Source organism: Palaemon carinicauda, chromosome 44, assembly GCF_036898095.1.
Source record: "Palaemon carinicauda isolate YSFRI2023 chromosome 44, ASM3689809v2, whole genome shotgun sequence".
NCBI lineage: Eukaryota > Metazoa > Arthropoda > Malacostraca > Decapoda > Palaemonidae > Palaemon > Palaemon carinicauda.
Window position 1 is genome coordinate 5439934 of NC_090768.1, and position 27500 is coordinate 5467433.

Genomic DNA, 27500 nt, shown 5'->3' on the forward strand with positions numbered 1-27500 from the left:
CTTTTAATTCTTCTAATTATTATCACGTGTCTTAGACAAGTTATCTGGTGGACTTCTGAGGGGCAGTTCCTCATTATAGATTTTAATGAACACACGAAAAGTAGCTGGGTATTACTATGTCAATTTAAGCATTTGAATAGTCAGAAAAAATATATTATTGATGCAGGTAAAATTACTGATTGCACTATCACTGTTGTCGATAGTACTACCCGTTAATGTGATTATCGTCTAGAAAAATGTGATTATAAGGAGACAACACTACTGTACTCTCTATTAGTAACTCGCTACTGCCAAAAGCGAAAAGGTCATTATTGTGCAGGCGGGTAAACATTTAATTTGTGGTGTGGCACAACGGAATCATAACCTGCGTTGCGCTTTCTGTACAGATGAAATGGAATTATAAATAGTTTCATATCTGCTGGCCAAGGGCTTGAGTCCGTATAGTATAGTAAAGAAAAAAGTAATGATTAAGGAGCCTGAACTTGGGCCATGATAGAATCTCTTCTTGAGGTGGTGTTGGGTTTCACTTCTGTTTACCTCATAGAAGTCTACTTTGATAACAATGAAATTTGATTAGTGACGTAGACATAAGGCTTAATTTGTTTTACTCTTTATACTACTAAGTTCAGTTTAGGTTGCATAAAAATAAAATATAGGAACCTGACTAGGCCTTCTCTACATAACTTGGTCATTCCCAGAGCACTTATTTGTCAAGTTATGCAAATAAAAACGTGGTGACTATATAGGCTATAATTTTCCCTTTACGACAAGTCATGAAATAACATAGCATACCCCTTTCGAGCCATAGGGCTGTAACAGGCAATGGCAATAATTTGAATTCACAATCCAGGCTTATCAGTATCGGCATCTTAGACTCAGATGACATAACCTTCCTCAACCTTAACACTTGTAATATATTACAATTTTTAGTAGAGAAAACCCCAATAGTGGGGCATCTTCGTTGGAATTTTAGCTTGCCTTACATTTATATGAATAAGAAATTTATCTAACCTAAACTTGAATAGGCTATTGTCTTCATATAAGCTGTGACTAGGCTCATTTTAAGGTAATTAAAAGATGGGTTACCATTTCTCAATATCCTGGCTAGTTGACCGCACCCTTCTATGGGCCTCGTAGGCACTATAACACAGAGAGAGAGAGAGAGAGAGAGAGAGAGAGAGAGAGAGAGAGAGAGAGAGAGAGAGAGAGAGAGAGAGTATTTTGTTGGTAAATTTTATTGTATATAGTCTTACAGGCACGCATTCATTTATACCTCTTTTCTATGCTCTTTACACTATGACGAGAAATTTAGATAACATTTTTCGTCGCCTACAATATTGAGGTGACTCAGTTTCGCCATTTTCATACAAGCTGCTGTTCTGTATTTCATCTTTTCTTTGTCTCCTAGGAACATTCCACTTAGTAGAATGTTGGTGTGTGGTGTTTCTCATTATCATTGTGTTCAATTGTGCAGATTAATATAAAAAGGAATACTTCTGGTTGTATTCATACCTATCAAAAATAAAACCTAACTGTTCTTTCTATCAAAAATAAAATCCAACTGTTCTTTCTTTTAAATTCGTGTGGACGGTATTCTTCATTGCTTTGAGATGCTCTAGTTTAGATAACCTATATACGTACAATAGTTCAGTCACCCTCACATGACACAAAATGTTGGGCAATCAGCCCTAATCATTTTTTGTACACCCAGCAACAAAACCGGTGTCACCTGGCCAGACCTGACTTGGAGAGATCATGCCCCTCTTGCCCTGAAAGGTGGCCGACGTTAAACAACCGAGACATCGTTAGAATGGTTCTAATGTGAGGAGGAGAGAAATTACCGGTATCACTCAAAGAAATGCGATGAAGAGAGAGAACTTTTTTATTCTTTTAAAAAATGTAATCTAATATTATTTCGAAACTAATTCATCAAAAGATTTTATCTTAACTTTTTATTTGAATTTTCCTATCCTATTTCTATATAAAATTTTCTTGAATATTATTTGAACTGACAATCCATATTAATATTCATAACATGGAAATATCCTTCACTTGCATTTTCTTAAGCAATTCCTCTCTCTCTCTCTCTCTCTCTCTCTCTCTCTCTCTCTCTCTCTCTCTCTCTCTCTCTCTCTCTCTCACATAATTACGCACTGTGGCCTACGTATTATTTGTAGGGGCTAATAATGTATCGTTTCAATTAGCACCTATTTGGTCACCAATCGTTAATAAGTGGCCTTTGTTCAAAATTTCGAAGGTAATGAGGTTTAAAGGTTTAGTTGTTGATTTCAGTGTTTTCCTTTGATTTCGATCATAAGCCACGTAGCACGGTATGGTTGGGGTCAGCTTTTGTCACAGCCTACTTGGCTTCGGCCCTCTTAGATAAAATGGTAGTATTTTCTATATCAATTATATTAGTTTTAGGTTGGAGATTTAAAATGCATCATCAGTTAACATAATCTATATTGATTCAGGAGTGATTGGTCGTAATAAAATATGTGAAATGACGTACAATGAAAGTTCATTGGTGCATTATTATAATGATGATGTGGTATATAGGATGTTGGGTATAAAATATTAAACTATTAACACATTGTTTACTCATATTATCTGGTTCGGCGTCAATAACCTTAGATGTCAGGATGACAAAAAACTGCTAATCAATCAATCAAATTATCTGGGCAAGTCGCTCACTTCCAAGCGAACCCCCTTCCCTGGTGACGATTGCTCAATGCTCAAAGGTCCGAGTCTAGCTGTCTTCACCCTTCCCAAGGCAAAAGGAAATATTTCCTTAGCATTGAGTATTCGTGTTATTACGATTTTATTTGTCGTTTCATGTCCTGATGTCCAAACACATTGAAAGTGTTCGCCTGGTAAGCTCTTCAAGAAATCCATTACTCTCGATATTTGTTCAATCAGTCTTTCGCATATTTACTTCGTTAGCTATAGTTTTGATATAGTTTTAAACACCTGGAAAGCAAACTGTATGAAATATTGTCATCTTAGTATTTTGTTTTCATTTACTAAAAAACTTCAACGAGAAGGATCTTATCATAACTGTGAGACCTTTAAACGTCAAACATTGGGGATGGGGGTAGAAGGATATAATCAGGTGGGGGTTAAAGATGATGGTGGAGAGGTGGCAATTGGGTGATCTTAATGTATGGCTTGACGAGGTTTGCCTATTAACATTTATGAAGTGATGATGATGATGATGGTAATACCCCTATTGATAACATTTAATATCAATGATTCCAACTCACAATGAAAACGGGCATATATCGTTCTAACTTTGTTTTTAGGTGGTCATTGAACATCTTTGGAAAATGGGATCTTCGCCCGAAAGAAATACATTTCCAATACCAACTTGCAAAGTAGTTAGTGGTCTTGTGTGATCCTTGGGAACATCCAAATAATATAAAATATTGGATACAGGTAATATATATATATATATATATATATATATATATATATATATATATATATAAAGAGAGAGAGAGAGAGAGAGAGAGAGAGAGAGAGAGAGAGAGAGAGAGAGAGAGAGAGAGAGCAGCTGCTAGAATAATGCAAACAAGGGATATATTCTCTTGTATATTAATTGGAATAGTCAGTTCCCACAATATTTAAGGATGTTCCTTATAAAAATGTAATAAGGAATTAATATATCGGCGTGGTCATATTTTTCGATAAGTATTCTCGAAAACGATTACATTTCTTAAAAGAATAAGAGATAAGACCTCTCTCTCTATTTTATGTATATATATATATATATATATATATATATATATATATATATATATATATATATATATATATATATTTGTATATATATATATATATATATATATGTACATATGCTTATATACTGTATATATATTATATATTTGTTTATATATATATATATATATATATATACATATATATATATATATATATATATATATATATATATATATATATATATATATGTACACACACACACGAGTTTATTACAAGTCTACCGTACATATTCCTGTCGAATTCAGGAATCTGTTCTTAGACTTGAAAGCAACCCTTCTCCACTGTGGTAGCTGATAAGTGAGTTTGCAACACGTGGTTATTTATCATGAATCTATATCAATAGCAACGTGTTGCAAACACTAATCAGCTATCATAGTGATGAGTTTATTTCAAATCTAAGAACCGATTCCTGAATTCGAGAGGAATATGTACGGTAAACTTGTAATAAACTTGTATTTGTATTGATAGCATGGTTGGTTACAGTCTCTGCAAGCATGGTTTTGGCTAAGAGGCTTAGGTTCGAATTTCTGCCCAGCCAGAAGCTGTTATTATAAATGAATTTCTAGTGGATATTCACTCCCAAAGATAGAATTCGATATTAAATGCCATTGTGGTTGATAATTACATTAATTGAAATCAAGAGTGTTACACACACACACACACACACACACACACATATATATATATATATATATATATATATATATATATATGTATATATATATATATATATATATATATATGTATATATATATATATATATATATATATATATATATATATATATATATATATATATATATATATATACATTTTACTTGCCAGGTTACAACCCTATTTGTGTCCAATCTATCGGAGTCCAGACATGGATGGCTATATATGAAAGGTCTGGGACTCACTGACGGGTGTTAAGTAGCAGGAGCCTGCATGGTGAGGAGGAGGTATGCTGGCTGTTTAGTTCACCACTCACCTGGCTGAAGCGGGGTCATTTCATTCCTAAAAAAATACCTAAAGTATATGCTGTATTTAATTGTAGCCCCTCTTTGGACCACATTTTGAGGTTCCTTACCTCTAGCATCAGGGTTTTTTTTTACCTTTTATTTTGAGGTGCCTAACTTCTAGCATTTGAGGTTCTTTGACCTATTTTTTGAGGTGCCTTATCTCTAGCGTTAGGGGCTTTTTTACCTCTGTTTTAGGTGCTTTAACTTTAGCTTTATGACCTCTATATTTTTAGGTGCCTTATCTTTAGCTTTATGACCTCTATATTTTTAGGTGCCTTATCTCTAGCATTAGGGGCTTTTTTACCTCTATTTTGAGGTGCCTTATATCTAGCATTAGGGGCTTTTTTACCTCTATTTTGAGGTGCCTTATCTCTAGCATTATGGGCTTCTTTTTTACCTCTATTTTTAGGTGCCTTATCTCTAGCATTAGGGGCTTCTTTTTTACCTCTATTTTTAGGTGCCTTAACTTTAGCTTCACGGGCTTTATGACCTCTTTCGAGATGCCTTTTCTCTAGCATTAGGGACTTTTTGACCTCTATTTTTAGGTGCCTTATCTCTAGCACTAGGGGCTTTTTGACCTCTTATTTTGAGGTGTCTTATCTCTAGTAGGGACTTTTTGACCTAATATTTTGAGGTGCTTTATCTCTAGCTTTAGGGCCTTTTTGACCTCTTATTTTTATTTATTTATAGCATTAGGAGCTTTTTACCTCTCTTTTTAGGAGCCTAATCTATAGCATTAGGGGCTTTTTAACCTCTGATTTTGAGGTGCCTTATCACTAGCATTAGGGGATTTTTACCTTTTATGTTGAGGTGCCTTATCTCTAGCATTAGGAGCTTTTTTACTTCTATTTTTAGGTGCCTTAACTTTAGATATACAGGCTTTATGACCTCTTATTTTTAGGTGCCTTATCTCTAGCATTAGGGGATTTTTTACCCCTATGTAGAGGTGCCTTATCTCTAGTATTAGGAGCTTTTTTACCTCTATTTTTAGGGGCCTTAACTTTAGATTTAGGGGCTTTATGGCCTCTATTTTTAGGTGCCTTTCCTCTAGCATAGAGGGGCTTTTTTACCTCTGATTTTGAGGTGCCTTATCTCTAGCATAAGGGTTTTTTTTTTTACCTCTATTTTTAGGTGCCCTAACTTTAGCTTGAGGGGCTTTATGTCATCTATTTTAGGTGACTTCTCTCTAGTATTAAGGGCTTTTTAACCTCTGATTTTGAGGTGCCTTATCTCTAGCATTAGGGGCTTTTTTACTTTATTTTAAGGTGCCTTATTTCTAGCTTTAGGGGCTTTTTCACCTGTATTTTTAAGTGCCCTATCTCTAACTTTAGGAGCTTTTTTACCTCTATTTTTAGGCGCCTTATCTCTAGCATTAGGGGCTTTTTTACCTCTGTTTTGAGGTGCCTTATCTCTAGCGTTAGGGACTTATCTCTAGCATTAGGGGCTTTTTAACCTCTGATTTTGAGGTGCCAGGTGCCTTATCTCTAGCATTAGGGGATTTTTTTGCCTATATTTTTAGGTGACTTAACTTTAGCTTTAGGGGCTCATTTATAGCATTAGGGGCTTTTTTATCTAAATTTTGAGGTGCATTACTTATAGCATTAGAGGCTCTTTGACCTCTACTTTAGGTGCCTTATATATAGCGTTAGGGACTTTTTTTTTTTTTTTTTTTTTTTTTTTGATTTAGAGGTGCATTACTTGTAGCATTAGAGGCTCTCTGACCTTTATTTTTAGGTGCCCTATTTATAGCATTTGGGGCTTTTTCACCTCGATTTCGAGGTGCATTACTTCTAGCATTAGAGGCTCTTTGACCTCTATTTTTAGGTGCATTATTTATAGCATTAGGAGCTTTTGACCTCTATTTTCAGGAGCCTTATATATAGCATTGGGTGCCTTTTGACCTCGATTTTCAGGTGCATTACTTCTAGCATTAGAGGCTGTTTGACTTCTATTTTTAGGTGCCTTATTTATAGCATTAGGAGCTTTTTGACCTCGATTTTGAGGTGTATTACTTTTAGCATTAGAGGTTCTTTGATCTCTATTTTTAGGTGCCTTATTTATAGCATTAGGGGCTTTTTTTCTACCTTTATTTTTAGGGGCCTTATATATAGCGCTAGGGTCTTTTTTGACCTCGATTTTGAGGTGCATTACTTCTAGCATTAGAAGCTGTTTGACTTCTATTTTTAGGTGCCTTATTTATAGCATTAGGAGCTTTTTTACCTTGATTTTGAGGTGCATTACTTCTAGCATTAGAGGCTCTTTGACCTTTATTTTTAAGTGCCTTATTTATAGCATTAGGGGGTTTTGACCTCTATTTTTAGGATCCGTATATAAAGCATTAGGGTTTTTTTTTTTTTTACCTTGATTTTGAGGTGCTTTACTTATAGCATTGGAGACTCTTTGACCTCTATTTTAGGTGCCTTATTTATAGCATTAGGGGCTTTTTTACCTCTTATTTTTATCTGCCTTATATCTAGCATTAAGGGTTTTTTACCTCTATTTTGAGGTGCCTTATTTCTAGCATTAGGAGCTTTTTTTACCTCTATTTCAAGGTGATTTACCTCTATCATTAAAGGCTATTTTACGTGTTCGTTTAAAGGCTCTTCGTTACCGTTCTCTTCTATTTGTTCTAGTTTTTTCAAGATCTTTAGTTTTTCGGTTTCCTTTGATATTTAATTTTCCGCTTTCTTTAGTTCGTCAATTTCCTTCGAGATTTCATCGTATTCTTTCTTAGTTCGTCAATTTCCTTCTAGGTTTCAAGAGAGATTTCAGCGCTGTGTGTTCTCAGTTCGTCAGATTCATCAAAGAAATCGATGCCATCCATGTCTTTGTCCATCGGGGCGATGGGTAGAGACAGAAATGCAATGAATTTTCTCCGCATACGTCCTCACGCTAAAGTAAACGACTAGCAACACAATATATTTCCCAATACGATCTGGATATGTCCTTTCTTTAATGTTGAATTTTTGGAATATCCTGTTGAAGAATCACACGTCGCTCACCGTTTAGTTGAACCATTCTGTCTCCGTCCTTATTTCCAATAGTCTCCAATTATCGGTTATCGTTGCAAAAGCCCAAGCAAAGAGTCATTCAAGGTGCGTACATTATGTTCTTCAAAGCTCTACAGCTGCAGCAACCACCAAAACCAGCTGTAGATGAAGGTGTTCCGAAGAACCTCCTGTCGATCCTGTAGTTGTAATACACAATTCTCACAGTCAGCTCCCTGTTCCAAAAATAGCCATTAACAATGTTCACTCCGTTGCATGCTTAGTTTAAAAAAAAAAAAAAAAAAAAGATCAGGTCTTCAGAAGTCATTTGAAGTTCGGGGCGGAGCCGTTCAGAACTGCTTCGGGAAGATTATGTTCTGGAGTCATTCAGAACTCCATGCTAAGTCTACGGCTATGTCTTCTGAAGCCTTTTGAAGATCCCGGAAAATTTTCTTCAGATGCCGTTCAGGGAGTAACAGGAAGAATCTGTTCTGGAGTTATTCAGAACTCCATGCTAAGTCTACGGCTGTTTCTTTTGAAGGCATTTGGAAATCCGTGAAGATTTTCTTCCGAAGCCGTTTAGGACTCGCGAAAAAACTCTTTTTGTGTTTCAATAAATCCCAGTAACTCATCATCATCATCATCATCATCATCATAATAATAATAATAACGATAATGATATTAATAATAAGAGTAATAATAATGATAAACTACATGACTTGATTCATGGATTTGAGTCTGAAAGTTCTGAAGTCGTTCAACGCTCGGATTTGCAATTCGAAAGAAAAGTTAAGAGACTGAATAGGAAGATTAAAAGATAATTAATACTATAATTTATTACTTTTATTATTAAATAACGCCTGCAGCGCACTCGGTGATCGAACTCGGGCGAAGGGTAATTGACGTTTCCAGCAAACCGCATTGAAATAACCGAAGGCTTCGACTTATTTTTTCAGGTTTGGGATTTAAAACAACCCATTTCCGATACAAATCGATACCAGAGCCGTTCGAAACAGAAAATACGTCTCGAAAAAACGCATTTCACGAGTACTTTTCTGAAGAATGCATTTTAGATAATCAATAATAATGTAATATTCGCATGATTTTTCCAATGGAATTGTTACTTTCTAAATTTTTTCGAAGGCGATGGATGTTACTATGTGTATATGTTATGTTTCTACCAATGGTTTATATATTCACATACACATATATACACACACGCACACACACAGACACACACACACACACACATATATATATATATATATATATATATATATATATATATCATCTCCTACCCCTATTGACGCAAAGGGTCTCGGTTAGATTTCATTAGTCGTCCCTATTTTGAGCTTTTAATTCAATACATCTCCATTCATCATCACCTACTTCACGCTTCATAGTCCTCAGCCATGTAGGTCTGGCTCTTCCAACTCTTCTAGTGTCTTGTGGAGTCCAGTTAAACATATATATATATATATATATATATATATATATATATATATATATATAATATATATATATATATATATATATATATGTGTGTGTGTGTGTGTGTGTGTACATTTGTGGGTGCCATCAGCTGTGACTGGTCCACTATAGAACAAAAACTCCAGACATGCCACTTTATAAGATCGTCTTCTCTTCCTTCTCCTGCTTCTTTTACAACCTCTAGGGACATTCTACAATTCTTAATGTCCATCTATTATCTGACATTCTTATTATATGTCCTGCCCATGTCCATTCCATATCTTCTATTTCAGTTTGCTCTCGTATCCATTTTTCTCTATTTATGTCTCTTACCGTTATTGTTATCATCATTTTTTCCATAGCTCTTTTAAGTTATAATCAGCTTATGTTGTAAGGCCTTTAGTAAGGCTCAAAGTTTCTGATGCTTAAGTTAATACTGTTGGGACCATCTGATTAAATACTTTCCTTTTTAGAAAAAAGGGATTATATATATATATATATATATATATATATATATATATACATATATATATATATGAATTAAAATCAACACAATATAGTGTTCAAATAGAATTAAATTTCTACCTCATACTTGGGATCGAACCCTAGCCCCTTCAAATGAAAGGCCAGGTCGCTCTGCTGGCATGGCCTTTCATTTGAAGGGGTTAGGGTTCGATCCCAAGTATGAGGTAGAAATATATTTATATACTTACATATATATATATATATATATATATACATATATATATATATATATATATATATATATATATATATATACACGCATACATACATATATAATGAATAGACATCGGCGTCCAAAATTGAAGACAGCTTCTCCTCGGGCAGATTGTCCTGCAGATAGTTTTCAGGATAACAGCAGAAATACATTTACTTTTCTCCATTTATTGTTTGGTATCGACATGTGTTTCGGATCACTTCGCGACCTTTCTTCAGGACTACATTGAGATTAGGAACTAATGTTATGTTATGGTGGTGAAAATTTGATAAAATTTTCACCATCATAACCTATATAAATTATATTAGTTTATGGTTGGAGATTTAAAATGCATCATCAGTTAACATAATCTATTTTGTTTCAGAAGTGATTGGTGACAATAAGATATGTGAAATGGTATGCAATGAAAGTTCATTGGTGCATTATTATAGTGATGATGTGGTATATAGGATGTAGGATATAGAATTGTTTACTTAAATTATCTGGTTCGGCGTCAATAACCTTAGATGTCAGGATGACCAAAAAACGCCTAATCAATCAATCAAATTATCTGGGCAAGTCGCTCACTTCCAAGCGAACCCCCTTCTCTGGTGACGATTGCTCAATGTTCAAAGGTTCGAATTTAGCTGGCTTCACCCTTCCCAAGGCAAAAGGAAATATTTCCTTAGCATTGAGTATTCGTGTTATTACGATTTTATTTGTCGTTTCATGTCCTGATGTCCAACACCTTGAAAGTGTTCGCCCGGTAAGCTCTTCTAGAAATCCATTACTCTCGATATTTGTTCAATCAGTCTTTTGCATATTTACTTCGTTATCTATAGTTTTGATATAATTTTAAACACCTGGAAAGCAAACTGTATGAAATATTGTCATCTTAGTATTTTGTTTTTCATCTACTAAAAAACTTCCACCAGAAGGATCTTATCATAACTGTGAGACCTTTAAACGTCAAACATTGGGGATGGGGGTAGAAGGATATAACCAGGTGGGGGTTAAGATGATGGTGGAGAGGTGGCAATTGGGTGATCTTAATGTATGGCTTGACGAGGTTTGCTTATTAACATTTATGAAGTGATGATGATGATGGTAATACCCCTATTGATAACATTTAATATCAATGATTCCAACTCACAATGAAAACGAGCATACATAGTTCTAACTTTGATTTTAGGTGGTCATTGAACATCTTTGGAAAATGGGATCTTCACCCGAAAGAAATACAATCCCAACAACAACTTGCAAAGTAGTTAGCGGTCTTGTGTGATCCTTGGGAACATCCAAATAATATAAAATATTGGATACAGGTAATATATACAGTATATATACATACATACATACATATATATATATATATATATATATATATATATATATATATATATATATGTATATGTATATATATATTATATATACTGTATACATATACAGAGAGAGAGAGAGAGAGAGAGAGAGAGAGAGAGAGAGAGAGAGAGAGAGAGAGAGAGAGAGAGAGAGAGCTAGGAATTCACTGATTGGATAATGTGCACTAGAAAGCCTTTTCAAGATTTGCATTGCATTAGTAAAATGTACTTAATGATAATCCTTGATGTTACTTTTAATTAACTTTTTTTTTTTCTTATTTTTGTAACAACTGTAATTACCTAATCTAATGCTGCCTGAAAACTATACGACATTTATAATGAATTCTATATTTACAGGTTGACGAAATAGTTGCAAGAAGTTTTTCATCGTATATTCTGCCCTCCTCATAGAACTGCTTTTGAGAAAAGTTTCTGACGAACTACATCGTTCTTTGTATTTGCAAGTAAGTTTATCTTGTTCACAAATTGTGGACAATCTTAGGTGCTGTGGTGAAAGTTACAAGCTCTTAATTTATTTATTAAGATATTTGATGGCTATTGATGTAATTAAGGACTATAGTATTCTTTGGACCTTGGATGTAATGACCACTCTGTACAAGATCAATTATCGTTGTACTTAAGAATTGTTTCTGACAAACGTTATATACAGTTAATATAATTAGTTAATTTAGTAATAAGTTACATTTATTATTGATCGCCAAACTGTAATATTCCAGTCATTCACGTGAAGCCAATCGAGAATTCCCAGAGCTGTTGAAAACTTTAGTCTTATTTTCTTTATATAATAAAGAGCAAGTGTCTGAGTATACTCATAAACACACACGTATATATACATATGTATGTATATATATATATATATATATATATTATATGATATATATATATATATATATATATATATGTATGTATGTATGTATATTATATATATTTATATATATATATATATATATATGTATGTATATTATATATATATATATATATATATATATATATATATATATATATTTTATATTTATATATATATGTATGTATATTATATATATATTTATATATATATATATATATATATATATATATATATATATTTGTATATATATATATATATATAATATATGTTTCTTGTCATGTTGAGCGGCCTTGCCAAATGCATGACTACTCGGTCTCTTCCCGTCCCTCAGGTATGGAGGAGAGGGTGTATTCATACCCTGGTGAGAGGGGGTACCCCGAGAGGTACACTCAGAAACCAAAATCTCCCACAAATTGCCTAAACTTCCGTGATGTAGTTAGGAAAGGGGGAGGGGCGGGGAGGGTTGAATCTGTTCGTGCGTGTGCATAGGCATCTAAATATTTAGCAGTCATTTTTTACGATTCGCGTACACTAGTATAAACGTGATTAACGTGACAATATGCGCAAGATGTCAAACTGATGTCGGAAATCTCCCTTTCGAATTTTATTGTAGGAGTTCTAACATATCTATACATGAAGAGGATTTTGTGTATGCTGGATTGTTCCCTTAAATTTCAAAAACAAAAAATTCTCTCTCTCTCTCTCTCTCTCTCTCTCTCTCTCTCTCTCTCTCTCTCTCTCTCTCTCTCTCTCTCTCTCTCTCTCTCTCTCTCTCTCTTCGTTTCGTTATATCTTAAGAAATGTGTATTAGATCAATTCCTGTGACAAACATTTAGGAGGAAAATGAAAATTTTAAACCTTCCAATGAAATAACAGTAAAACATATTGAACTCTTGCATAGTTAATTGTGAAGGCAATTGTTTAATGTAGAGAGTTTATATCGGAGTAACTATTATTAGATCTGTATATGAAGATAAGTTCAAAGTATGATTATAAGTAGGTCGATGATAGTGGCTCCTCAACACCCAGATTTCAGTATTAATAATGTTTTTTAAAGATTTAGATTGGAATCTTGACAGCAAATTCACTTTTGAGAAACGCACTCGATCTGTTTCTTCTTCAGTTGCACAAAAAATGGGCTTATTGAGAAAGTCTTTTAAGATTTTCATTGATCAATCTCTTCTAAAGAAATGTTTTAGTTCTCTCATTCTGCATTGTTTCGAGTATTGTTCTCCTGTCTGGTCTTCAGCTGCTGATTCTCATCTTAATTTGTTGGACAGAAACTTAGACATTAAACTATGGCACCGTCGTTCAGTTAGTTCTTTATGCACGTTGTATAATTTTTTATATCTCTAACCATCCTTTACATTTATATCTTCCCAGACAATACCATCCTGCACACATTGCTAGGTATGCAGTTACTTCTAAGCCATGCCCTCTCCAGCATTAAGGTTCAATACTACACAGTATTCTAAAAGTTCTACTCCAGCTCTGACCAGATTGTGGAATGATCTTCCTAATCAGGCAGTTGAATTGTTGAAGGTAAAGAAGTTCAAACTTGGAGCTAATGTATATGTGATGAACAGGTTGACATAAGTTATCTTCATAGTTTATATTTGACAAATCTATTTTAACGTTGTTACTGTTCTTAGAATATTTTATATTAATTGTCCATTACTTCTCGTGCTGTTTATTTATTCTATTTCCTCACTAGGTTGTTTTTCCTTGTTGGATCCCTTGGTCCTATAGCATCCTGCTCTTCCAACTAGGGTTGTTGCTTAACTAGTAAAAATTATAATCATAATATTCTTTTAAATATAACTGTCTAAAATCGAAGAAAGTTAAGGTAAGTCTTTATGACTTGAAAATGACTTGAAAAAGAAACGTGAGGATTCCCAAGCGATACTAAGGTTCGACTAACACACACACACACACACACACACACACACACACACACACACACACACACACACACACACACACACACACACACACACTCCGATACATGCGCTATGAAGATGACACACTTGGTAATCATAAAAACATAATTCAAATTGTGAACGTATCCCTTCTAACCATTTTCTTCGATGAATCTCTTTAATGCATCTCATTTTCCTTTAGTTGTAATAAAAGACTTGGGTGACTATGATAAATAAATCAAAATCTTCGAGTCGTTTTGCTACCGGTAGGAAGACAAATATATGATCTTACGAAAATGCAAATCATTGTCTTTGATGTGTGAATATTCCAGTTGAAGTAAAAAGGTAATATATATCGTGTAAGGCAGCATACAATTCAAAAGTCAAGTTTTCTGTTACTGAACCGACTCCCCCATTGTTCCTAGTTTAGATAATATAAAACGTATCGCCGCCCATTTCCTTGATTCATCTGTGATGGAGCAAATTATATTTCTGCTTATGGAATTTGTCATACTATGTGGATGTGACCAATACTTTAGTACTACCACACATTGCTGTATCTAGGGCTACTTAGATTAGGATTAGGTGCCACATCCCAATCCAACATTGGAATTAAAGGTAGAATAATAGATGATTTTATTCCTTTTAAAATAAACTTCAACAAATAAAGGAAATAATCAGGGAAAGTCTCCATTCTGTTTTATCGACCCGAGTCATAAGGATAGAACACTAACACAAAGAGTGACCTACATAAGAGCCTATTCTGTAGGTCTTGAGTCTTGATCAACACTCACACGTCAGACCCGAGAGTCACAACGAGAACGGTTTGACAACCTTACCCACATTATAATCCAAAGATTTCCTTATATCGGGCTCGGGAAAACCAATGCCACGTTAATGTTCCGACGCTATTCCAGCACGTAGAATAGTACATCCCCATCTAGGTAAGGGTGGAAGAAACTTTAGCTATGGTAAGCAGTTCCTCTAGGAGAAGGACACTCCAAAATCTAACCATTGTTCTTTAGTCTTGGATAGTGCCATAACCTCTGTACCATGGTCTTTCACTGTCTTGGATTAGAGTTCTCTTGCTTGAGGGTACACTCGGGCACACTATTCTATCTTATTTCTCTTAATCTTGTTTCGTTAAAGTTTTTATAGATTTTATTTGAAATATTTATATTAATGTTGTTACTGTTCTTAGAATATTTTATTTTTCCTTGCTTCCTTTCCTCAATGGGCTACTTTCCTTGTTGGAGCCCCGGGGCTTATAGTATCCTGCTTTTCCAACTAGGGTTGTAGTTTAGCAAGTAATAATAATTATAATAATAAAAGTGTTCTTAGACAAATAGCATTATCAAAGACTATCGCAGAATGTATTAGGGGGAGCAGCAATGTAATGGTTAAGGGTTCTAAGGACAACCAGGAGGTGATACTTTAGATCTAAAACATTAGAATAAGGGATTGACACCGTTAGCTTTACTTTAACACAAATATAAACCTCAACTTAACCAGATCTTCAAATTAAGAACCACAAGGTCAAAAGTTTAATTTTTATTACTGTATACTTGACCTCACACAAGAGAAATTAAAAGAAGACATAAATCCCAGACATGTCCTTCCAAATGCGGCTGCTTACGGTATTTCTAAACCCGCAAATTTTCTTAGCTCGTTAATCCATCATCTTTTCTTCCCATGCTTCGTTTGCAATCTCTAGGGACCTATCCTTCTTGTCCATCCGTTCTGTCTTTCTAATTATGTCCTGCCCATGTCCATTTCTTTTTGTTACCTATTGTTTGCATGTCCTCTACTTTAGTTTGCTCTCGTATCCATGGTGTTTTTTTTTTTTCTGTTTCTTAGTGTTATTCCCATTATTATTCTTTCCATAGCTCTTTCAGTTGTACAGCTTATATTCTAAGGTTTTAGTAAGGCTCCACGTTTCTGATACTTAAGTTAATACTAGTAGGACCATATGGTTAAATACTTTTCCTTTTTTAGAAAAGGTCTCATTTTCTTCATAATCTCATTTGGTTTACCAAACGCTCTGCATCCCATGCTTATCCTTCTTTTAATTTTGGTCGCATGTCCTGGGGAAACACTGTCTGTCCTAAGTAATTATATTCATAGATCTCTTGAGGTTCATCCGTAACCCTTATTCGTTGTCTCTCCATTTTCATTGAACAATACATTAGTTTTACTCATATTAATTTTTAGTCCTACATTTTTTGCTTTCTCTATTCAAATCTTCTATCATATTTTACAATTCCCCCCATGATCACTAAATAGAACTATGTCATGTGCAAATGTTAGTTGTTCAGGTATTCCTAGTTAATCTTGATTCCTATATTATCCCAATCTAAATTCTTAAAAACTTCTTCTAGGCATGCTGTGAATGATTTAGGAGAGATAGGGTCCCCTTGTCTAACTCCACTTTCACAATCAGAATTTTCTCGCTATCTTTATGTAGTTTTAGGATTGCTGTACTTCCCGTATAGATCTTTTCAATTGCTCTAACATACGATCCATCTATACCTTGTCTTTGAAGGGCTTTCATTACTACTAAAGTTTTGACAGAATCAAAAGCTTTTTCATAGTCTATATATGCCATACATAATGGTTTGTCATAGTAGGTTGGCCAGGGCACCAGCCGCCCGTTGAGATACTACCGCTAGAGAGTTATGGGGGTCCTTTGACTGGCCAGACAGTTCTACATTGGATCCTTCTCTCTGGTTACGGTTCTTCCCCTTCTTTATAGATTCTCCTGTCCTCATACACACGACAACACTGAGATTACCAAACAATTCCTCTCTCAAGGGGTTAGCTACTGCACTGTAATTGTGCAGTGGTTTTACTTTCCTCTTGGTAAGGGTAGAAGAGACTCTTTAGCTATGGTAAGCAGCTCTTCTAGGAAAAGGACACTCCAAAATCAAACCTTTGTTCTCTAGTCTTAGGTAGTGCCATAGCCTCTGTACCATGGTCTTCCACTGTCTTTGGTTAGAGTTCACTTGCTTGAGGGTACACACTGGTTTCTCTTCCTCTTGTTTTGTTAAAGTTTTTATTGTTTATATAGGAAACATTTTAATGTTGTTACAGTTCTTAAAATATTTCATTTATCCTTGTTTCCTTTCTTCACTGGGCTATTTTCCCTGTTGGGGCCCCTGGGCTTATAGCATCCTGGTTTTCCAACTAGGGCTGTGGCTTAGCATTTAATAAAAATAATAATAATAATAATAATAATAATAATAATAATAATTTGTTGATTTTTCCATTGGCTGTTTAACTACATGGATATGGTCATCTGTTGGATGCCTACATCTAAAGCCTGTTCTCTTGGTTGAGTAAAGTCTAGCTGTTTTTCTATTCGACCAAATATGACCTTTGTAAATATTTTATATATTACTGGGTGGTAATTTTTCACCTCTTTTATGTCCCTTTATGTGAATTAGTGTAATGATAATTTTCTTCCAAGCTGTAAATATAGAGCATTCTCTCAGGCATTTTGTGTGAAGTTCAGCGAGTTTACAACTATGAAATCTCCTAAATCTATTATTAAATCAAATGTTAGGACATCTTCTCTTGCTGCTTTGACTTTTCACGCCTTTTAATACCTTATATTAGCAAAGTTATTTCTTATATCCCTCCTTTTATAGTATTGTCTCTGCAGTTTCTATCACTCCATCTCTTTTGTTGATAACATTTCCATTTTCATCCTTTAAAGCAAGTATGTGTTGGCGCCCTGTTCCAAGTTTTCTTTTCATCAATTTGATTATTCTTCCTTTCTTTAGTATTTTAATTTGTTTATTGTTATGGATAGTTCTGACGATTCTATTTTATCTTTCTTGGATTTTGCCCTCATTTCCAATCTTTTCTTTATTACGATTTTAGTGTTTTCTGATAGTTTTCCTTGATCTTGTTTAGGAACCTTTCACACCTATCTCTTGTGCTCATTCCAATACAATTTTTTTAAAATTGGTGTTCATTTCCTTTTCACCTGCTTCCATTTCATCATGTACCAGGGAGTACCTATTTTGTATTGCTAAACTTACCTCATCAGATTTATCGCTAATCACAGGCGTATTTATTTTGTTTCTTAAAATTAATTTTTCTCTTTATTTCCTTAGATTTAGGCAAATTTTACTTCTCATTCTTATATGGTCTCTTGACTTTAACTTGTTTAACATTATTACATCTTTATAAAAATATTTTTTTTTTTCACTGAAAATAAAATCTATTTCGTTTTCTATTTCTGAATTTGGCTTCTCCATGTCCATTTTCTATGACTATGTTCCTTTCCCTCCCCCCATTCTCTCTCTCTCTCTCTCTCTCTCTCTCTCTCTCTCTCTCTCTCTCTCTCTCTCTCTATATATATATATATATATATATATATATGTATGTATGTATGTAAGTGTGTGCGCGTGCGCACGCGTATGCTATTTAATAGATAATGTTTCCGTATTGCCTGACCATGTCTGAAAAAGCAAATGCATTGTGACGGGAAATCTTATATGGCAAAAAGGCTAAATTATATGTTCAAATAATATCTCGCCTTACACTCACGCTGCAATATATTGCATTGGTTTACAAAATATATAATTCATATATTTATTTTTATAGTCCGTATATTGATGAGTAAATTTTTTTTCCTGTTATAGAAAAAATAATCAAAGCAAGTGAAACAAAAATGTATGGATATTATTCTTTTATGCTGGATGTTAAGCATTTTGTCCGAATCATTATGAGATGTTCCATTATGTTTAGATACGAAAAGAACCATCAATTGTTACAGATTATCCTCTTTTTAAAGATTTATGTTAAACGGAAATTTTATTCTCTATAAATAAAAAAAGCAACATATATTGTCAAATAAGATATAATTTACAGAAATGTTATATATATATATATATGTGTGTGTGTGTGTGTATGTATATATATACATATATATATATATATATATATATATATATATATATATATATATATATATACATTTATACACATATATATATACATACATAAATATACATACATATATATATATATATATATATATATATATATATATGTATATATATATGTATACATTATATATATACACATACACACACACACACACACACACACATATATATATATATATATATATATATATATATATATATATATATATATATATATATATATATGTGTGTGTGTGTGTGTGTATGACCCAATTACAAGATCTAAACAGAATCTGTCCATTTTGACTAAAATGTTCTTGGATTGGTTAATAGGCATCGGGTTACATATGAAGGAGTTGATTCAATTGGCATTACTGCAATGGCAAGTCATTCATTGAAAAACAAGATCTAGAAATATTTACGCTTCTCCAAGGTGCTGAATCCTCCTAAAACAGTGTTTTTGTTAACACTGAATATACCGGCACTTCGGCACTCATATTATTGTTATGCTTGTTCTTCGGAAGTTTACATTTTGTGAAAAGGATCCACACTCCATACTGCGGCCCACCAAATCTTTCTCTCGCGATTATGCATTGAACCATTCAGCTCTAAAACCATGTTCCAGGTTTCCTTATTTCATACATTTACGATTTGTATTACTTCAAAAGATTTTACTAACCGCTAAAGTAATGAAATTGCTTTCGAAATTTATAAATATTTGTATAATCTCTTATAAGAAACAATGGAAAATATATGTTCCGTATTAATCTTTCGTTGAAGAATCGGGACGTCAGCCATCTGTTCACATACACACATTCACTTCCATCTCTGCTATAAGAACCATTTTCTTTTATTTCACAATGTTCCGTTTTTAAGCATTGTCTTGAATGCCACAAATTTTATCTAAAGAATTTGGCATCGATATAATTAGGCCTATATGACTATTTTAAAGGCTAAACTTTTATGCTTTCATTTATAGGCCTCTTATAAAAATTGCCACTACTGTATATGCACTAATTATAGAACTATTAAAAGAATGATTATTTTGTATTACTTTGGGCTTTTATGAACTGATATTTATTTATTATAGTCCTTTATATCATTATAAGATTATAGTATGAATTGTGTGTGTTAGCATAGGCCTGCTAAGGTATCCGGACAAAATCCCACAGGATAATCCCGCAATGTGAAAAGTGACCAGAACCCTACAATAGGCTACAATCAAGTAAACATTATTTTTGAATCTTTATGAATTTATATTTGGTTATAACAATAGACGATATTAATGAGCTACTTCCTGTTGATGTGCATATTCACTCCATTCACTTTTGTATTAAACATTAAGAGAACCTATCTGCCATTTTACATGATTTATTCTAGTTGTTTTATCCATATTTGACAACTGCAGGATCAATTTCTTTTTGCTTTTGTTTACTCTGTTTATGAACTTGCGCATCAACATTAAGCGGTTCATTGATATGTACTACTAAATGTACGCGACGCGTCAAAAATGACTGCTAAATATTTAGATAGATTTGCACACACACGCACACAGATTCAACCCTTCACCTTCTCCCCTTAGCTCTGAGGTTACCCCCACTCACCAGGATATGACTACTCCCTCTCCATCCGACCCAAGTGAAGGTTAGAGACCGAGTAGTTATATGTCTAACAATGCCACTGAATGTGGCCGAAAAGATATATATATATATATATATATATATATATAGATAGATAGATAGATAGATAGATAGATAGATATATATATATATATATATATATATATATATATATATATATATTATGTATATATTTATTTATATATACATATATATACATATGTATATACATATATATATGTATATATATACATATATATACATATATATATATATATATATATATATATATATATATATATACAAACACTTGCTCTTTATTATATATGGGAAATTAGGCTGTCATAAACAAAAAAACTTCAAAATCATTATTAACTATATTGTAGCCTACTTTGTGGACTTTGTTCACTTTTCACATTATGGGATCATGCGCTGTGTGATTTTGTCCGCGGGGATTATTTCCTGTGGGATTCTATCCTGTGGGGATTTGTCCTAGATTCGCCTGCTACCTGTATATGCATTAAGGCTTTATTATAAGCACGTTACGGTATCCTCTGTAGCCTAGCATTTACTTTTCCTGTTGCTCTTTTATGTTTATATGAGGTTCTATGTGGTTGAATTATATAAAAAGGAAACGGGCATTCTGTAAGATTTATCTAAGGCTCGCTTCACACCAGCAGATTTTTACCTTGCGGAAATATTTCCGCTTGTTAGTATTTTCCCCGAACGCCCTCGTAGTATCTAAAGGCAACTACATTGGGACTCACGCAAGTTATTATTATTATTATTATTATTATTATTATTATTATTATTATTATCAAAAGCTAAGCTAGTTGGAAAAGCATGATGCTATAAGCCCAAGGGCTCCAACAGGGAAAAATAGACCAGTGAGGAGAGAAACAAGAAAATAAACAAACTACAAGAATAGTAATAAAGAATCAAAATAAATTATTTTAAGAATAGTAATAACTTAAAATTAGATCTCCCATATTCTACATATTCTATAAAAACTTAAAAAAAAACAAGAGGAAGAGAAATGAGATAGAATAGAGTACCCGAGTGTACCTTCAAGCAAGAGAACTTTAATCCAAATCCAGATCATGGTACAGAGGCTATGGCACTACCCAAGACTAGAGAACAAATGTTCAATTTTGTAGTGTCCTTCTCCTAGAAGAGATGCTTACCATAGCTAAAGAGTCTCTACCCCTACCAAGAGGAAAGAAGACACTGGAAAATTACATTGCTTCAGTTAACCCCTTGAGCTAAGAAGAATTGTTTGGTAATCTCAAGTGTTGTCAGGTGACAGAGGATAATGTGGAAGGAAATGGCCAGACTATTTGGTGTATTTGTAGGCAAAGACAAAATTAACTGTAGCCAGAGAGAAGGATACAATGTAGTACTGGCTGGCCAGTCATATGACCAAATAACTCTCAAGTGGTAATATCTTGACGGTTGACTGGTAGCCTGGCCTACCTACCAAGATGGAATAAGATAAGGTGAGTTACCGCGCATGGTGCTGGGAGCTCAGCTGTGCTCTGTGACGTCACCTGGAGAGTTCCGAGCGTTTATTTGACAGCTGTCCTGTACAACCAGCCTTATTATTCGTACCTCTTTTTGGATTCCGAACATTGCATTTATGAAAGTAGGCTAATATTAATGTTAATATTGATATTAATATACTGTTAATATTATTATAATATAAATGTTAATATCAATATAATATAATAGCAATAGAAATAAAAATTCACGTATGACTAAAGCTTTATTCTGAATATTTCATTAAAAATCTTGATACCATCAGTCTCTCTCTCTCTCTCTCTCTCTCTCTCTCTCTCTCTCTCTCTCTCTCTCTCTCTCTCTCTCTCTCTCTCTCTCTCTCTCTCTCTCTCTCTCTTTTCAACTGAATAAATTTTCAATATTACTGAACATTTTTTAATCTATTTTCACAACTTTGCTATAAAATTTTTCCTTCTTAGTTTAATATCTTTATTCTAAAATTTAGCCTACTTCTAATAATAAAAAGCTCATTACCTCCTCGGGAACATCAATATTGGCGCCTTTAGATATATCAATAAGATATGAAACGGCTTTGACTCCTGGTTTTAGAGCATCACCAAGGAAAAATTTGAATAAATATTCCATTTTGTGTAGATTTTCTCTAAAATGATTACATGTCCTATATAATCCCTTTCTCTTTACAAGTGATATCCAGTTATCGCCTGTTTTATCTACATCAACTGAACCTAATGATGTATACTTATTTCTAAATTTAAAAGTCACGAACCCTCCCATCAAAGAACTTCCTATTAGTGTTGCAGGTTTTATCTCTGCTAAATCTTTTACTTGATTTTCCTGTCTCGGTCTCATTGTTAACAGGCAGAATGTGCTTCATGAGACACGCAGAGATGTATAACTCTGAATCTAGATCATTGGGAGCAACGTTTAACCTTTGAGATGGAGCACTTATATTTAATCACTCAGTAGTGACACAAGATGTACAGTAGCTTCATCATTATTACAAACATTAAGACCCTAAACTCGTTACCTTTTGTCTCTACCCACTATGTATAACCGTAGTCTATATCAAAATTCCAAAGGTGATGGATGATCATGGCAATGACCAATTTGTCGTATAAAAGAAAAGAGATGTTCGACTGTGTCTCAACATAGTCTTCTTGTCATCAAGAACTGTAATCCTTACAGTCCATGCAACATGTTATACGATAATCCTCTTACTGGAACGAAAACATTTTCACTTTCATTTTAGCATTAATAACAAAATATAGCATCTATTTCAACTTGACGCGGACAGTTCGAGAAAGCACCTCTACCTTTCTTTACGAAAAACTTTATATTCCCAAACCAACCATCAATTAAAGATATAAGATCAGATGTTTCATTACAAAACTGACTTTTCATTAAGCCTTTGTTACTACAAAATTTGATGGAATTAGCCACTGAGGAAGAGAGTAACTGAACTGCTGTTTCTCACATTGCCGTTTATAACCTCACACGTTTAATTGGGATATTTTGAGATTATTTACTGATAAAGGTACGAGTTTTTACATAGATTTTGAGGTAATGATTTTATCTCCAACCTGAAAACCATAGTCTATTGAATCATTTTGAATTAAGTTGATTAGATGGGATGGATCTGCCAAGACGAAAACTTTTGAAAAATTTCGTAGCAACAAAATTCTTTTTATTATAATCTGAAGCTCAAATAATAGTATTTATACATACAAAAATTTATTTTTGCAAAATTCTCTCTCTCTCTCTCTCTCTCTCTCTCTCTCTCTCTCTCTCTCTCTCTCTCTCTCTCTCTCTCTCTCTCTCTCTCTCTCTTATTCTTCTCCTCGTAGCTAAAGATTTACTTGGATGAGAAATATAATTGATATATGCATATATTCTCGTAATTTTTAAGTGAGCCTATTCATATACAGTTCTAATTTACCAAAATGCTACATGCAACGTATGCCTAGTAAACGAAACTAAAGTGAGGAGATATTAGTGATAGGTTTACCTGCATCACAACAGTAATTACATTATTATAAAAATTTTGTGTCAGTATGGCATCTTCTTTTAGACTTCGGACAGCCTTAGGACAGCAATTGAACAACTCGTGCCTAAGGTTTCTGGCAAAATCATTAGGTTGGAAATGTGATGAACCAATTCGTGTAGATTTGGCATTGATACAGTCAATTCTTTTGCATATATTTACCCACTTCTTACATAGTTCTGCATCTTTTAGGAAACGGTAAAATCTATATTTTTTTTTTCATCACCAACAATTATATTGGTCTTATAAGAATTGGAGCACCCATATATGACCCATATAATCATGATGAATCTGTCAAAGCAAATGAAAACAAAAACGTCTGTGAAAAAAGAAAAACCACGGCATAATTCCCGCCTATACTGTAGGTCGCATGGCTGAACTCTCCAGGTGACGTCATGCGCGTGAGTGTAGAAAACGGGACCCCTAGGTAACTCTCCTTATCTTATTCCATCTTGCTACTTACTAGCTAGCGCACGCAGCTAGTAAATCCCCGTCGCTACTTCGTACACCTATAGTAAAAAGGATTTATTCAAGTTTTATTTAATATATTTACTGTACGAATTTTTTTAATAATAGCATTTCATTTCGACTTTCTACCCACTGTCAGTTATCTACCGGACAATTGATCATATTATAGAAATACAGTATATCACTTAAATTGTTTCATCCCAACATCAATGTATAAATATAATAGCATTCAAAATCCTATTAAAAAAATAATAATGTAAATTATTATATTCTTTTTTCACGGAGTAGGCGAAGGTCAGAAGGGCTTATTTATCTTTATATATTTTGTTTACAAAAGGTAAAGAATAAGTATTAGATAGTTTTGTTTTACACTAAGTATATGCAAAACATACAAATTATTGGATGAAATAAGAACCTTCTTCAGACCGTAAGAATGACGTAGACTGAGGTTTCGTTTATTATTATTATTATTATTATTATTATTATTATTATTATTATTATTATTATTATTATTATTATTATTATTATCTAAACTACAATTCTAGTTTTAAGAGCAGGATCGTAAGAGCCCAAAGGCTCCAACAAGGAAAAATAGCCCACTGAGGAAAGGAAATGAAGAAATAAATAAAACTACAAGATAAGTAATGAAAAATTAATATAAAATATTTCAAAAACAGTAAGGAGAGTAACAGTAATAAAAGAACAATAATTATTTAAATTTCTTTTATATGAAAATAGTATATATGTCGCATATCATTATGCAAGTGACCGAGAAACTGTCACTACGGGTCATCTCTACCTTGAATAGCTGTGTCTAATAGTTGCCAGATACCGCTTGCTGAATATAGCTCTCTCCCTTTGTCTCAACAACTGAGGGCACTGATGCAATACTTGGTAGCGGGAGTCTACTGATCAATACGGCTTGAAAAATACAAATTCTGACGGACGAAAAATATAGTCAAAACGTACTCTTAAGATTTTATATCACTTAAGCTTCGTCGTTGGCATAGCTAGTATATTGGTAAATTCACTGCAAATAAGAAAAAAAAAAAAAAAAAAAACTTGAAATAAGAATGTACAAAATGAAGGCGGGAAAAAGTAATTGATTTTAGGTCAAATTACAACACTTTTAGATTGTCCTTCACCGGTTGGCTTGTTGACCTTTTGCGCTGGCCAACGTCGCCGATAAGCAAAAAGAAGATGAAGGAGAAAAAAGCAATAAACAGATCCTTCCATCCTTGCGCTCATACTATGATAACTTGAGATTACTTTTTAAGCATCAAAAGAAAACCTGATTAGTTTTAATCTTTTCTGTAATGTTTGAATATCAGTGAAAATACAAAATAGCCAGAGAATTTGTGTGCAAGAATTACCAATGCACCCATGGTGGCCTAACGGAATTTAACCTCCCAGCCTAGCGTTCTGCTTGACAGGAGTTCGAGTCCCGCTCAGATTTGATAGTTTCTTGTAGCACCTGCAACCTCATAATCTTTGGTAGCCAAGGAGGGTGTGGGTAGTTGAGGGAGCCTATAGGTATACCTTCTAAGTCATCAGCAGCCATTAACTGGCCCTTCCTGGTCCTAGCTTGGGTGGAGAGGGGGCTTGGGTGCTGATCATATGTATATATGGTCATTCTAGGGCATTGTCCTACTAGCTACGGTGTTGTCCCTGCTCCTTGCCTCTGCAATATATGAGCGACCTTTAAACCGTTAAACTACTCTTAATGGGAGTTGTTTCACAGAAATCTAAGACAATAATGATCATTGCCACATTTATATCTCAAGTACTTAATTATGGGTGAAACCTTGGTGCAGAAAATTCCAACAGCCTCGAAAACCACTTTCCCCCCCCCAAAAAAAAAAAAAACCATGATCTCTCCTCTCAATCTTGCTCGTGTTCACTCACTTCCAGGATATCAAAGCCTTTTTGTCTTGTTTCTGACTCACTTTGTTCACCTTATCCGTCATATACTCTGTAAAAAAACTCATCCCAGTAGCTCTAACTTTTTCATTTCTCTCCTATTCTTCATTTCAATGGAGGAGAAGATGGCTCGGCAAATCCTTCACTATCACCCTCCCCTACATGATGAAGAGCAAATGTCTGGTTATATATATATATATATATATATATATATATATATATATATATATATATATATATACATATATATATATATTATAAATGTATATATGAATGTATTTCTTTCGTACCACGCTGAGCGTCAGGGGGAGAGAGAATAGTCATACCCGGTGAGAGGGGGTATCCCGAGAGTTACAGTTTGTCATAGGAATTTCTGGATCACTTGGCTCTGACAAAGTGCACCTAGCCATCCTCTTACTGCGCGACGAATTCCTGTGTTTAGCTCCGCCCACCACCTCAGCCAGCTCTCCCTACACTAGCTGTTTGGTTACTTGCCGTGAAGTAAGGGTGTGATAGGGTTCACTTCTTCAGAGCGAGGTGTACCAGGAATTCCTGTGTCCAACCGTACACTCGTAAACCACAATCTCCCACAGATTGCCGAACCAATGGTTGAAGGGGGTAAAAAGTTTAATATATGTGTATGCATATTTATCTAATTATTTAGTCGTCATTTTTGACGGGACGCGTACTCAAGTGTTTCGATAATTGCTATCATAGATATTCCAGTTCTTTTCTAAATTGATAGCCTACTGTTTTCTTCATCTCTGCTTCACCTTTGATGTGACTCACTTTTCTAATTTTTCCTTCATTTTTAACATTTTGTTCCAAGTAACTTACTGTATCAACATTCGCAGCTCCATAGTGAAATTTACCTTGGATTTTATCCTCTTGTTAAC

The 27500-nt window shown here is 33.9% G+C and overlaps 1 protein-coding gene across 1 annotated transcript in view; it reads left to right on the forward strand.

The window, feature by feature from the left end:
- Window positions 1-27500, forward strand: part of lin-52 (DREAM core complex component lin-52) — a 276531-nt gene that overhangs the window by 18258 nt on the left and 230773 nt on the right. Inside the window, exon 2 of the mRNA XM_068366739.1 lies at window positions 11675-11781. The gene's annotated coding sequence lies outside the window, so the exon portion shown is untranslated. The remainder of the gene's footprint in view (window positions 1-11674; window positions 11782-27500) is intronic.